Genomic DNA, 12,810 nt, shown 5'->3' on the forward strand with positions numbered 1-12,810 from the left:
CGGAAGAAACTCGGAAACGAGGTGTAAGTATAAGAAAGATTTAATTTCTCTGAAGGAGAGTCTGTGACCAAGTCTTTGTTGCTGCGTGGCGGCTGACTGGAGGGTGGAGGCAGACGGAGCTCGAGACTGAGGCTTGCTGGATCCGAAGGGAAGACGTAGAGGGGAACTGGAGAACTGTAGCCCGAGGAGCACACTCGTGAGGATGATTCCTGAGAGCAGAACGGAGAAGCAAAATCAGCGTGATCAAGCCAAGGTAAGGCACAAGACATGCGAGAGCCAGACTATGCACCGTGGTAAGAACAACGGACTGGCGTTGACGTCAGGTCCTGGATCTCCTGAAGTAGGCGGTTTAACGAGGTGATGATTGGAACCAGCTGGTCGCGTCCAGAGCCGAGCAGGAGAGGGAGGGGGGAAGGTGACTGACAGAGGCGCCATGACAGTACCCCCCCCTCAACGACCGCCTCCAGGCGGTCCAGGACGACGGTCCGGATGGGCGTGGAAAAAGTCGTCGATGAGGGAACGGTCCAGGATGAGGGAGCGGGAGATCCAGGAGCGCTCCTCTGGACCGTAACCCTCCCAGTCCACGAGAAACTGAAAACCCCGACCCCGGCGCCGGACGTCCAACACCCGGCTGGCGGTGAAGGCCGGCGCGCCGTCAATGATACGGGCGGGCGGAGGGGAAGCGGACGGCGGGCACAACGGGCTTTCGTGGACAGGCTTGATTTGAGAAATATGGAATGCGGGATGTACCTTCAAAGCAGCAGGTAGGCGCAGCCGGACGCAGGAGGGGTTGATGATGTGGTCGATCTCGTAAGGGCCGATGTATCTGGGTGCCAGCTTACGAGAGGACGCCTGAACAGGAATATTGCGGGATGACAGCCATACCCTCTGCCCCGGTAGATAGACGGGTCCCACCACCCTGCGACGATTAGCGATCTGGCAGTTGCTCTCCTTGGTGCGGAGGAGAGCCGCCCTGGCCTGCCGCCAAATGTCCTGACACCGTTGAAGATGGAGCTGGACCGAGGGCACTGCCAGATCGAGTTCCTGAGAGGGAAACAGAGGGGGTGAGAACCCTAAGGAGGCTTCAAAGGGGGACATGCCAGTAGCGGTAGAGGAGTGAGTGTTGTGAGCATACTCCACCCAGATGAGGTATTTGGACCAGTCTGCTTCATTTTGCGCCACCAAGCATCGAAGAGCTGCTTCCAACTCTTGGTTTGCCCTCTCAGCTTGCCCGTTGGACTGCGGATGGTAACCAGAACTAAGACTGACCGTGGCCCCGAGGGCGGAGCAGAACGACCTCCAAACTTGAGACGTGAATTGGGGTCCGCGGTCGGACACGATATCACTAGGAATTCCATGGTAACGAAACACATGATGGACCAGGATATCCGCAGTTTCGGAGGCAGAGGGGAGTTGTGCTAGTGGAATGAAATGGACAGCCTTGGAAAAGCGATCAATGACCGTTAGAATTACAGTGTGCCCTTGGGACGGAGGCAGACCGGTAACAAAATCTAGTGCAATGTGTGACCAAGGGCGACTAGGTGTGGGCAGAGGCAACAGATGTCCGGAGGGGGGTGAATTAGAGTTCTTAGAGCGAGCACAAACTGAGCAAGCTGCCACGTACTCACGGACGTCTTTCTCCAAGGAAGGCCAGAAAAACCGTCGACGTAGCAGGTTGGTGGTTCTACGAACCCCCCCATGACAGGCAATCTTAGAGGCGTGCCCCCACGTCAACACCTCAGATCTCAGAGAGTCGGGTACATACAAAGTTCCAGGAGGACAGGTAGCATGATCAGGTATCTCACCTTGGGCTTGTTGGACTTTGTTCTCGATCTCCCAGGTGAGATTACCTATAAAACAGGAGGTGGGGATGATAGTGGATTCAGAGGTAGGTTCCGTAACTGAGTATTTTCTGGATAAGGCGTCTGGCTTGATGTTACGACTGCCGGGTCGATAAGTGATGTTGAAATTGAATCGATCGAAGAACAGACACCAGCGGGCTTGACGGGAGTTTAGGCGTTTTGCACTGCGTAAGTATGCGAGGTTCTTATGATCAGTCCAAACAATAAAGGGTTGTTCTGCCCCCTCCAGCCAGTGACGCCACTCTTCCAGAGCCAGTTTAATTGCCAGAAGCTCTCGGTTGCCCACGTCATAATTCCGCTCGGCTGGGCTCAGTTTACGAGAAAAATAAGCGCATGGTTTTAATTTGTTGGAGGTTCCTTCGCGCTGAGATAGCACGGCTCCCACACCGGAATCGGAGGCGTCTACTTCAACAATGAATTGTTTCTTGCCATCAGGTTGTATCAGAATGGGTGCCGTGACAAAAAGTCCTTTGAGTCTTTTAAAAGCCATGTCGGCAGCAGGGGTCCAAACAAAGGGCTTATTAACAGAAGTGAGCTGAGTGAGTGGAGCCGCGATGCTGCTGTAATTTCGGATGAACCTTCTGTAGAAATTTGCGAAGCCCAGAAATTGCTGTAACTTTTTGCGGGTTTGTGGGACCTCCCATTGAGTGACGGCGTCTATCTTTGCCGGATCGGGCCGAATGTTACCGGCTTCAATAATATACCCCAAAAAGGGGATAGAAGAAGTATGGAATTCGCATTTTTCCGCTTTTACAAATAGTTGGTTCTCCAGTAGTCTTTCCAGAACCAAGCGAACGTGATGCTCATGCTGGGTTTGACTGGACGAATAAATTAAGATATCGTCCAGATAAACGAAAACAAACCTATTTAGGAAATCACGAAGTACGTCATTCACGAGCCGTTGGAAAACAGCAGGGGCGTTCGTGAGGCCGAATGGCATGACCTGGTATTCATAGTGACCCCAAGGGGTGTTGAAAGCGGTTTTCCATTCATCACCCTCACGGACGCGGACCAGATGGTAGGCATTACGGAGATCAAGTTTGGAAAATATTTTAGCCTCCTGGACAGAATCAAAAACAGAATTAATGAGTGGAAGTGAATACTTGTCCTTAACAGTAATCTGATTTAACTCACGGTAGTCGATGCAGGGTCTCAGGGTTTTGTCCTTTTTCTGCACGAAGAAAAATCCTGCACCGACTGGAGATGTAGAGGGACGGATGTGGTGGAGGGAAAGGGCTTCCTGAATGTAGTTTTCCATGGCCTCCTTTTCAGGACCGGAAAGATTGAACAGTCTTCCCTTAGGGAGTGGGGCGCCGTTGAGCAGTTCTATGGCACAGTCATATGGTCTATGGGGTGGTAGTGTACTGGCTTTGGATTTACAAAAAACAGTTCTGAGGTCGTGATAGCAGGAAGGAACGTTGGACAGGTCGATATTCATTTCGGACTCCGAGGTGATGGAAACAGAGGAGGGAATGGCGGAATGAAGACAGTTTGCCATGCAATAAGTACTCCAGTTGGTGATGCGAGGAACGGCCCAATCGATGCGTGGATTATGAGTTTGGAGCCAGGAGAAACCCAGGATGATGGGGGTCTGAGGGCATTGTGTGATAAAAAACTGGTGGTATTCTCGATGGTTGCCGGAGGTGAGAATGAGGACCGGTTTGGTACGAGACGTGATGCGAAAAAGTTGTTTACCACCTAATCCGGCAGCGTTAATAGGGGACTCGAGAGGTTCGAAAGGCAACGAGAGGTGGTTAACGAGCTGTGAGTCGATAAGACTATGTTCAGCGCCAGAATCGATGAGAGCACTAAATTCACTGACTTGACCCTGATGAGTAATTTTGACAGGTACATACAAAAACCTGATTTCTTTGACGTGAACGTTTTCGACCCCCCGTGGCCTGTCATCTAACGAGGGGCTCTGGAGTTTAAACGTTTTCCACATTGGGAAATTACATGACCGGGACGCCCGCAATAGAAGCACAAACCTTCGTCGCGACGTTTCTGACGTTCCTCTGCCGTTAGTTTTGAATGGCCTATCTGCATGGGCTCCTCCAAAACATGTGTGGGGGACTCGTGTGCGGGAAAAGAAAAAACCTGACCCGGAGCTCCGGGGTTCCGAGGGAAACTGGTTGGTTTGTGGCTCCGTTCGGCTTGACGTTCACGCAGCCGCACATCAGATCGGAGGGCTGCTGAGACTAGCTCCTCAAAAGAGTCGGGTTCGGGTTGTGAACATAAATGATCCTTAATTTTCTCATTAAGGGACTGGTAGAAAATACCCTTGAGTGCGGGGTCAGGCCAGCCGGCCTCCACCGCTGAAATGCGAAAATCGATCAAATGTTCACTCACCGAGCGATTGCCTTGTTTTAAGCTAAGCAACCGTCGGGTGGCTTCCTCTTGTTTGCGAGGCTGATCAAACACGAGGCGAAATTCTCCGATGAAACGATCGAATGGCAGATGAGAAATGGGATTAGAAGCCAAAAAAGCCTGGGCCCACTGGAGTGCTTTGTTACGGAGGGCGTTTACAATTAATGATATTCTGCTGTGGTCTGACTGGTAGAATCTGGGGGCCTGCTGAAAGATAAGCTGACACTGTAGGAGGAATCCTCCGCAGGCTGCAACATCGCCGCTGAATGGTTCCGGCTGCAGGCGGAAGTTTTCGGGGGTCATGGCGTCAGCGGAAGTCGGGTTGTTGCCGGAAGCAGCAGTTTGAGCTGAGACTGTGGGATTCGAGGGTTGCCTTGTTAATTCTGCGAGAGTATGAGTAATACTGTCGAGTCTGCGGAAAAGGTCCTGTTGAACTGCGGACAGTTGAGTAAGGGCGTCTGCTTGACGACTAAGGAGAGTACCTTGAACAGATATGGCGTGGCGGAGTCCTTCCGGGTCAGCTGGGTCCGGAGTATGGCCAGTCCGTTCTGTCATGGTCCCGTGGGGATTCGAAAGGACCCAGGCGCTGGAACCCGGAAGAAACTCGGAAACGAGGTGTAAGTATAAGAAAGATTTAATTTCTCTGAAGGAGAGTCTGTGACCAAGTCTTTGTTGCTGCGTGGCGGCTGACTGGAGGGTGGAGGCAGACGGAGCTCGAGACTGAGGCTTGCTGGATCCGAAGGGAAGACGTAGAGGGGAACTGGAGAACTGTAGCCCGAGGAGCACACTCGTGAGGATGATTCCTGAGAGCAGAACGGAGAAGCAAAATCAGCGTGATCAAGCCAAGGTAAGGCACAAGACATGCGAGAGCCAGACTATGCACCGTGGTAAGAACAACGGACTGGCGTTGACGTCAGGTCCTGGATCTCCTGAAGTAGGCGGTTTAACGAGGTGATGATTGGAACCAGCTGGTCGCGTCCAGAGCCGAGCAGGAGAGGGAGGGGGGAAGGTGACTGACAGAGGCGCCATGACAGGTTGCTTGCTTCCAATTTCTTCTTTGTTTTTGTGATGCTATGTCTACAATGGCCTCAGCAACACGCACTTAAGCAGCCACTTCTAATTAAAAGTCCATGTAAAAAAGCGTATTTGCACATTTCAGGCTTCTGCATTCAAAGCTCTAGCGTTTTTTTTTGTCAGTTTTCAGGTTTTTTTTACAAAGAAAGTGTGGCTATTGAATGTGCGTTGAAAGTTAATCCAGTTGAACTTTGACCAATCATGGACTCAGATGTGGTAGTGATGTTTGGATGGCATCGCTTTTATTTTACAGAGACACCAACTTTTCGAAAATTAATCATGGAGAAGACCTTAATAATTGCAGTCTGTGACTATCCAGACCTATACAACACCAAGTCTTTTAAATATCAGAATAGAATTGAGAAGCAAAGAGCCTGAAGCAAGAAACAACAATATTTCGGCTCAGAAGTCTTTCAACTTTGGGTGGCGGACATGCGCTAGCAAACAGAAAAAGAAGAAAGCCCTTCCTTCTTGTCCATTGTAAACACCATGGGCTGAACATGCATTCAAAAACTTGGGTTTAGAGCATGTCCTTTAATGTGCATCACGTCCCCCGAATGAATGTAAGAGTCATGTTGAGTTCAGACTACAAAACAAAAGATAATATATCGTGTGACAAAACGTATAAAAGCTGACATTGAACAACGTATAGATTTTTTATCCCAAAAAATATACAGGCTTTTGAAGTAAGCAGCTGCATTTACTTATATCAAACACAAAATCAGTCAAGATGATGGTTAACTCCAGCAGATTAATTGTCCAGTTAATGGGAAAAGTTTTCATGTTTTGTGGTTTTCGACTTTTTCCCTCCTCTAATTTTTCCCTCTTCTCTCTTACGCTCTCTCTCCCTTCTCTCCCACCATTCCTTTTGTTCTACCCTCTCCTATTTATCATGGTGTGAAGGTTGAAAGAGATATTATTATGGGGTGCCGGGCTGGAGAGAGGAGACAGAGGTAGCCACATGGATCGCGCAGGGAAAATGCGAGGCTAATGACAGGAGGACAGGCTTGGTCAGTGGCCTGTGGTATCCGCTGGATGTGATAGATGGAAAGCAGAGAGAAACAGGAGGGGAAGAGAGGGAAGAGGGTGACGAGGAGGAGGGCAGAGAGTCCTTTTCTCTGCCTGGTTACGTTTTAAATCCTACTGTTTCTGACTTGATTACATTTGTCCGTTTAATACGGTTGAAAGAGACTTGAAACAGACACATGGGTGCAGAGTTTCCTTCTGTTATAGGAGGAAGGCTATCACGAGATAAGAAATTCGTCAGCGTCACATCACCTTCACGAGTTTGAACCAAGATCAAAGTCTTTACAGATCAACTGATCCGCATAAAAAAAGAAGCTTTTCTTTTTTGCACTGATTCCTAGAGTTTGCAAGACATGTTTCTTTTGTCACTCAATTGTGGTAATGTTATATTTCTTTGACTGTTCAGACTGCTGAATATGGCAAAATCATCAAACAAAAGAAAAGCCATGTTTCAAATATGCAGGAGTGCAAATTAGCAGACTGTAAAATTAATGATGTCTAGTGGTTTTATGAATACGCAGGTTTTCATAGAAGAGATCTACAATTTTTTGGTCACAGGATGGAAAGGCCTTCTTTGGGGCTCAGTTCTTGTTAAGGGGGGGTCTAAGTCTAGCTGTTTGTGTGCTCCTGTATTGGTCCAGGAGGATGCTTTGCTGTTTTTGAAGCATCCTTCAAAGGCAGTTCCCTTGTGGTTTGTGTGGCCATCTCAAGTTACGCGCACTTACGATGTACGAGTGATTCTATTGTGCAGTGCCCTTTAGCACTGGCTCTTTACCGTTTGCACGCAAATGCTGCACACACAGGATGTGCACGTGATATACAAGTGCCCATGTGATGCCCACACAAACTACACTCAGCGTAATTTTCTTATTTCTAAGAGTAGACTGCGCGCAAGTCACTTAAACAGCACTAACGGGCTCCCTGCACAGGGTAAGGATTGGGGTTAAAAAATGAAAAATCTGTATGAAGGGCCTGCATCTCACCTCCTCCTTCCCCCCTTAAGTGTTCACTACAACCAATCTCCTAATGCGTGCCCATATAAAAAATGAGTCTGAACATTCTTCCCGTGTTGTCCTGCCTGCCTTTTACAGATTTCCCCTTATTTCACCTCCATTAGACACCTAATAGGAGTTTAAACTTCCAACATAGGCTTTGTTTCCTGAACAGTTTAGCAAAAACAAAAGAAAACAGTATGGTGTAAATGTAATGCCTTGAATTAAATGGATTCAAATCAGCGTTGTATGATGTTAAGTGAGTTTCAATGTGGCAATTTCACCTGTCTGATTGAAACTTCACACAGGAACTGAAACGCACACACATCATATGCTCAGGGACCAAGCTAATGCTGGTTGGGTGGGGTGCACTCTTTCAACTATTAAAAGATCAGAGCGATTACCCTGATAATGATGACACACACACTCTATTGTCAACTACTTTCTTGTTTTTGGTGGTTTGTTTGGGTGTATAATGTTTATGTATTATGTTATGTTTTGATGACTTGTGTCTGCTTTCCTTTTCAGTTTCACTTCCTGGGTCAAAGGACCCAAACTCTGGGTCTGGTAGGCGTTTGTGCGGCCTGACCAAAATTCATTCATTTAGCTAAAGTGGAACAACCTGGACCAGGGGAGGGGCCATGTCTTATAAAAGATCATTTTCATTTTGGTTCAAGAGAGGGTCTGGGTTTTAGAGCTGCTTCTGAAGTCGCTGCTGATAAAAACCACAAGCATTCTCATCCACACAAACCTCTGGAGTGTTTTTTGTTTGTTTTTGCCTTGGACCTGTTGGTCACACTCAGGACCGGAGGGGGACATATAACCAAGAGTTTCTAAAAGGCTTGACAAACTCAAACTTATAGAAAACTCTGAACTTTTTTTTGTTTGACCACTTAGTTTTCTGCACCAGATACTTTATCGTGCGCAACAGATCTATTTCCTTGTGCACAGGGGTACTATATTTTTCTATATCTATGTTCGCTTGAGCACTGTACATTTGCAATTACAGAAAAACATTAATATATAAATACTTGATTGAAAGCATAACCTAAAATGCAAACATTACGATCAAACTTTATTGCTCCCAGGACACTTCAGATAAACCTTTTATATCAATCATAATAATTTACCACAATGTTTACCAATCTATTTTTGCTTTTGATATAATAACACTAAAGTAATGATATCATTTTTTCCCCATCAGCTTTAAATGAGCTTGTTTCCAACAATTATGTGCTTTCTTGCTTTTTACATAATGAGCCTAATCACATTATTTGACTACTTTTTGTTTGTACTCTGACTTTTATTATTGACACCAAAAAAAACAACAAAAAAACAAGATAATAATGAATTGCAATAATTACCCACGATGAGTTTTAATCATAAATGTTTAATAAACGTATTATCTTCATCTTACTATAAGCAATAACTGTGGTTTATTTATTTATTCTGGAAAAAAACTGCATTTGTATTTATTTATGATGTTGAATGCATTAACTTTGCCACCTATTTAATCTCACCTTCTGTACTTTGTAAAAAAAATAAAAGCACATTACCTCTCTGTGTTCACACAGTAGTGTAGTCTTGACTTGAAACAATATAACAAAGACGTGAGATGAATAAAAAGGCTGGATATCAGACTATTCATCAATGGATGATTACGGGCTGACAGCAGTAATTGAAAAACACTTATTGGAGTGGTTGGGGAGGAGGCTGTTCACTTCTATCACACAAAATAACCCTTCCAGGGTAAGAGCAGTCCAAAGACAATGATGAATGGACATATTTCAAAATCAAAGCTGTTTATGTTATTCAATATTTTTTCTTTTCTTGAAAATTTTGAACAATACTTTATTATATTTTATTGGTTAACTGCAATGCTTCAATTTTTTTATTTTGGATATTCAGTTAAAAAAAATATTTTCTAGAAAAATTATACAGTATATTAAGAAATTACATTAACATTAAGGAATGCTTCTTTTTTCCCCACTGATCGCAGTCTAGCCTGTTTGATCAAATTCCACACATTTGTAGTTGCCAAAATGAAAAATAGTAATAATAAAAATTACATCAAAGGCATTAGACTTTTTAACTAAATGTCTACAGCAGGGGTGTCAATTACACAGGCGGCCAAAATCCGAACTACGCTTTAGGTCGTGAAACTAACAGGGTAAACATTTCTTACAAAAACTAAAAAATTTTGAACTTTCAGAATTTAAATAAAAACAGACAGTAATATTATTCCAGAATAAATCAGTTTTTTTTCTCTGACAATTTTATTGATAACTAAATTCCCAAAGTGCAACATATTGCCAGGCAAATAATAATGTCAAAAGATTTCACAGGCTGAATATAATTACATATGTGATTTTAAAAAAAAATATTTATCTTTATATTTTATATCAATGTACCTAAAAGCTGTGCTAAAATGAAGGTGTGATATTTGAATGAGAGGTATCCATCCATCCATCAATCCATCCATCCATCCATCCATCCATCCATCCATCCATCCATCCATCCATCCATCCATCTTCCTCCGCTTATCCGGGACAAAGATGCCCACACATCCCGCGCCCCAGCAACTTCCTCCAGCTCCTCTAGGGGGACCCCGAGGCGTTCCCAGGCCAGCCGAGAGACATCCTCTCTCCAGCGTGTCCTGGGTCTTCCCAGGGCCTCTGTCCAGTGGGACATGCCCAGAACACCTCTCCAGGGAGGCGTCCAGGAGCGATCCGGACTAGATGCCCGAGCCACCTCAACTGGCTCATTTCGATGAGGAGGAGAAACGGTTCTACTCCAAGCTCTCCGCGGGTGACCGAGCTTCTCACCCTATCTCTAAGGGAGCTCCCAGCCACCTTACGGAGGAAGCTCATTTCAGCCGCTTGTATTCAGGACCTCGTTCTTTCGGTCATGACCCATAGCTCATGACCATAGGTGAGTATTGGAACGAAGAACGACTGGTAAATTGAGAGCTTTGCTTTTTGTCTCAGCTCTCTCTTCACCTCAACGGACCAATACAGCGACCGCATAACTACGGACGCCGCTCCGATCCGCCTGTCAATCTCACGCTCCGATCTTCCCTCACTCGTGAACAAGACCCCATGGTATTTAAACTCCTCCACCTAGGGTTATGGCACTCCACCCACCGAGAGATGGCAAACTACCTTTCGCCGGTCGAGAACCATGGCCTCAGATTTAGCGGTGCTGACCCTCATCCCAGCAGCTTCACACTCGGCCGCAAACCGCCCCAATGCACGCTGGAGGTCCTGGCTCAATGAAGCCAAAAGGACTACATCATCTGCAAAAAGCAGAAAGGAAATCCTGTTTTCCCCAAACCAGAACCCCTCCAGCCCCTGGCTGCGCCTAGAAATTCTGTCCATAAAAACTATGAACAGAACCGGTGATAAAGGGCAGCCCTGCCGGAGTCCAACGTGGATCGGGAACAGGTCTGACTTACTGCCGGCTATGCAAACCAAGCTCCTACTCCGGTCATACAGAGATCGGACAGCCCTCAGTAAGGCTCCCCGGACCCCATACTCCCAGAGCACCCTCCACAGGATACCACGGGGGACGTGGTCGAATGCCTTCTCCAAATCCACAAAAAGCATATGGACTGGATGAGCGAACTCCCACAATCCCCCCAGCAGCCTAGATAGAAACATTACATTTTTGAAAAAACTGGCAATTATCGGAAAAAAACGTTTTTGCGCTTGGAGGAGGTGGTTTTTGAGGTGTATCGAAATTATTGTATTTCCCAAAACTGCAAAGGAAACACTATTTTCAAATTAAATGAGTCAGATGATGATGTTGATGCGCTTCTTGGTAGGAACTGGCTGCCTTGGGTACTGCATATTGGGCGCCACAATAGGTCCCCCAGTATCACACATCTCATCAAAAGTTGAGCGTGTCATCCAGAATTGTTGGATCCACAGCTCCTCTGTAAAATCTCCAACCACAATTTCCCAAAATCGGTTCATCCGTAGCCCCCCCTACGTGAACGGAGCTCGCCGCATCATGGCCTGGACAACACGCCAACTTTTCCTTTGATAGATGATGATGAGCGCCAGTGCCATGGCAGAAATTGACTGAATCTGCCATAAATCAAAGCTTTGGTTACATCCGCCGCCATGTTTTTGAATGACTTCTCTCATAAGTTGGTTTGTGCTTGTCAGCATAATTGTGATTTAATGGCAACAGTGTTATTGCAAAATGTAGTTTTTTTTGACATTTCTAGAATTTCAATAAAATTTTGCGCATATATCTTACGGAGAGCAGCTACTGATGGCGGATGTGCTGCTGAACACTGGCACCAACCTATAACCATCAGGATCAGGACCAGGATGGTGTTCAGCGTCTTGCCCAAGGACACTTCGACACATGGGTTTGCAAGGCGGGAATCAAACCTGCACTGTTTCGATCGGTCGACTGCTCCACTTTTGCCATAACAATCTTTCTCACATTATCATTAAGTCATGGTGGTGACCGTCAGCTTACACATCTCCTATAGTTTTCCTAATAAGGATTGGCACCCTGCAATCTTTGACAGTTGACTGTTTCAGCCACTGGACCATAAATCTTTCATTTAAGCTATTTTTCATTCATTTTGTCCTCACTGCTGTTATTAGCAGCTTAGACTATGAGTGAAATGGGTTTGTGATGTCTGCTGAGGTTTGCTTTTTATGTGAAATAAATTCTGCCGAAAATATTGCTTTGTATTCAGAATGAATATCAGTCTATGATTTATTGGTCCTCCTCTCAGTCTAATTTTCCTTTCTACGTCTTTTCCTTCCTTCTATACTATGTCATATACTCTTACAGTATGTGTCATTCTCAACTCAGATGTATCAGGATGCTGTTACTTAAGAAGTCATTCATCTTTTCCAGCCAGCTCTGTCCGATATTCCACCCCGGTCAAAGCTTAACACTGCTTTTTAACCAACTAAGACATCATCATTACTTTGAGGGATTGTGTCTCTCTAAGTGAAGTTGTCCTTCTATTTCATCCCACATACTTGTCTTTTTTGTCCTGTCCTTAACTCTCTGTTCTGCACATCACTTTGTCATTTTGATCTCTTTAATCTCAAAGGACGGTTCGATCAGTTAATGTCCTGAACCACACAGGGTCTTGTTCTGTTTGATGGGTGTCTTGTAAGATGATGTTCTTCAATGTCCCGCTCTGAATATTTCTGTCGTCTGGAATATAATGCGTGTTCTTCATCATGAGGCCCCTCTTGTCTTGTCATTTCACATCGATCAACTTTATTTCTCTTATTAGAAAAACAATTAAGTTGTAATGTTATCAAAAAGGCCTCCTATTGGCTTTTTCTGTTTGTAATCATGCCCCTCCTATGTGTTGGTTTAATCACCCTCCAACGTTTTGTCCTTTCTTGTACCCTTTCCTACCATGCCACTTGTCCTCTCTTCCATCTAGTCCAGAAAGTAATGCACATAAATATAATTAAAAAATAAAGATTAGCCCACTGGACTGAGTG

The 12,810-nt window shown here is 45.5% G+C and overlaps 1 long non-coding RNA gene across 1 annotated transcript; it reads right to left on the reverse strand.

The window, feature by feature from the left end:
• Window positions 1-4,847: 4,847 nt before the first annotated feature.
• Window positions 4,848-5,279, reverse strand: LOC105356206. The gene is made up of 2 exons (XR_910426.2): window positions 5,113-5,279; window positions 4,848-5,032 (listed from the first exon to the last, which is right to left on the reverse strand). It is a non-coding gene; the product is annotated as an uncharacterized LOC105356206 (long non-coding RNA).
• Window positions 5,280-12,810: the final 7,531 nt, after the last annotated feature.

Source organism: Oryzias latipes, chromosome 17, assembly GCF_002234675.1.
Source record: "Oryzias latipes chromosome 17, ASM223467v1".
Lineage (NCBI taxonomy): Eukaryota > Metazoa > Chordata > Actinopteri > Beloniformes > Adrianichthyidae > Oryzias > Oryzias latipes.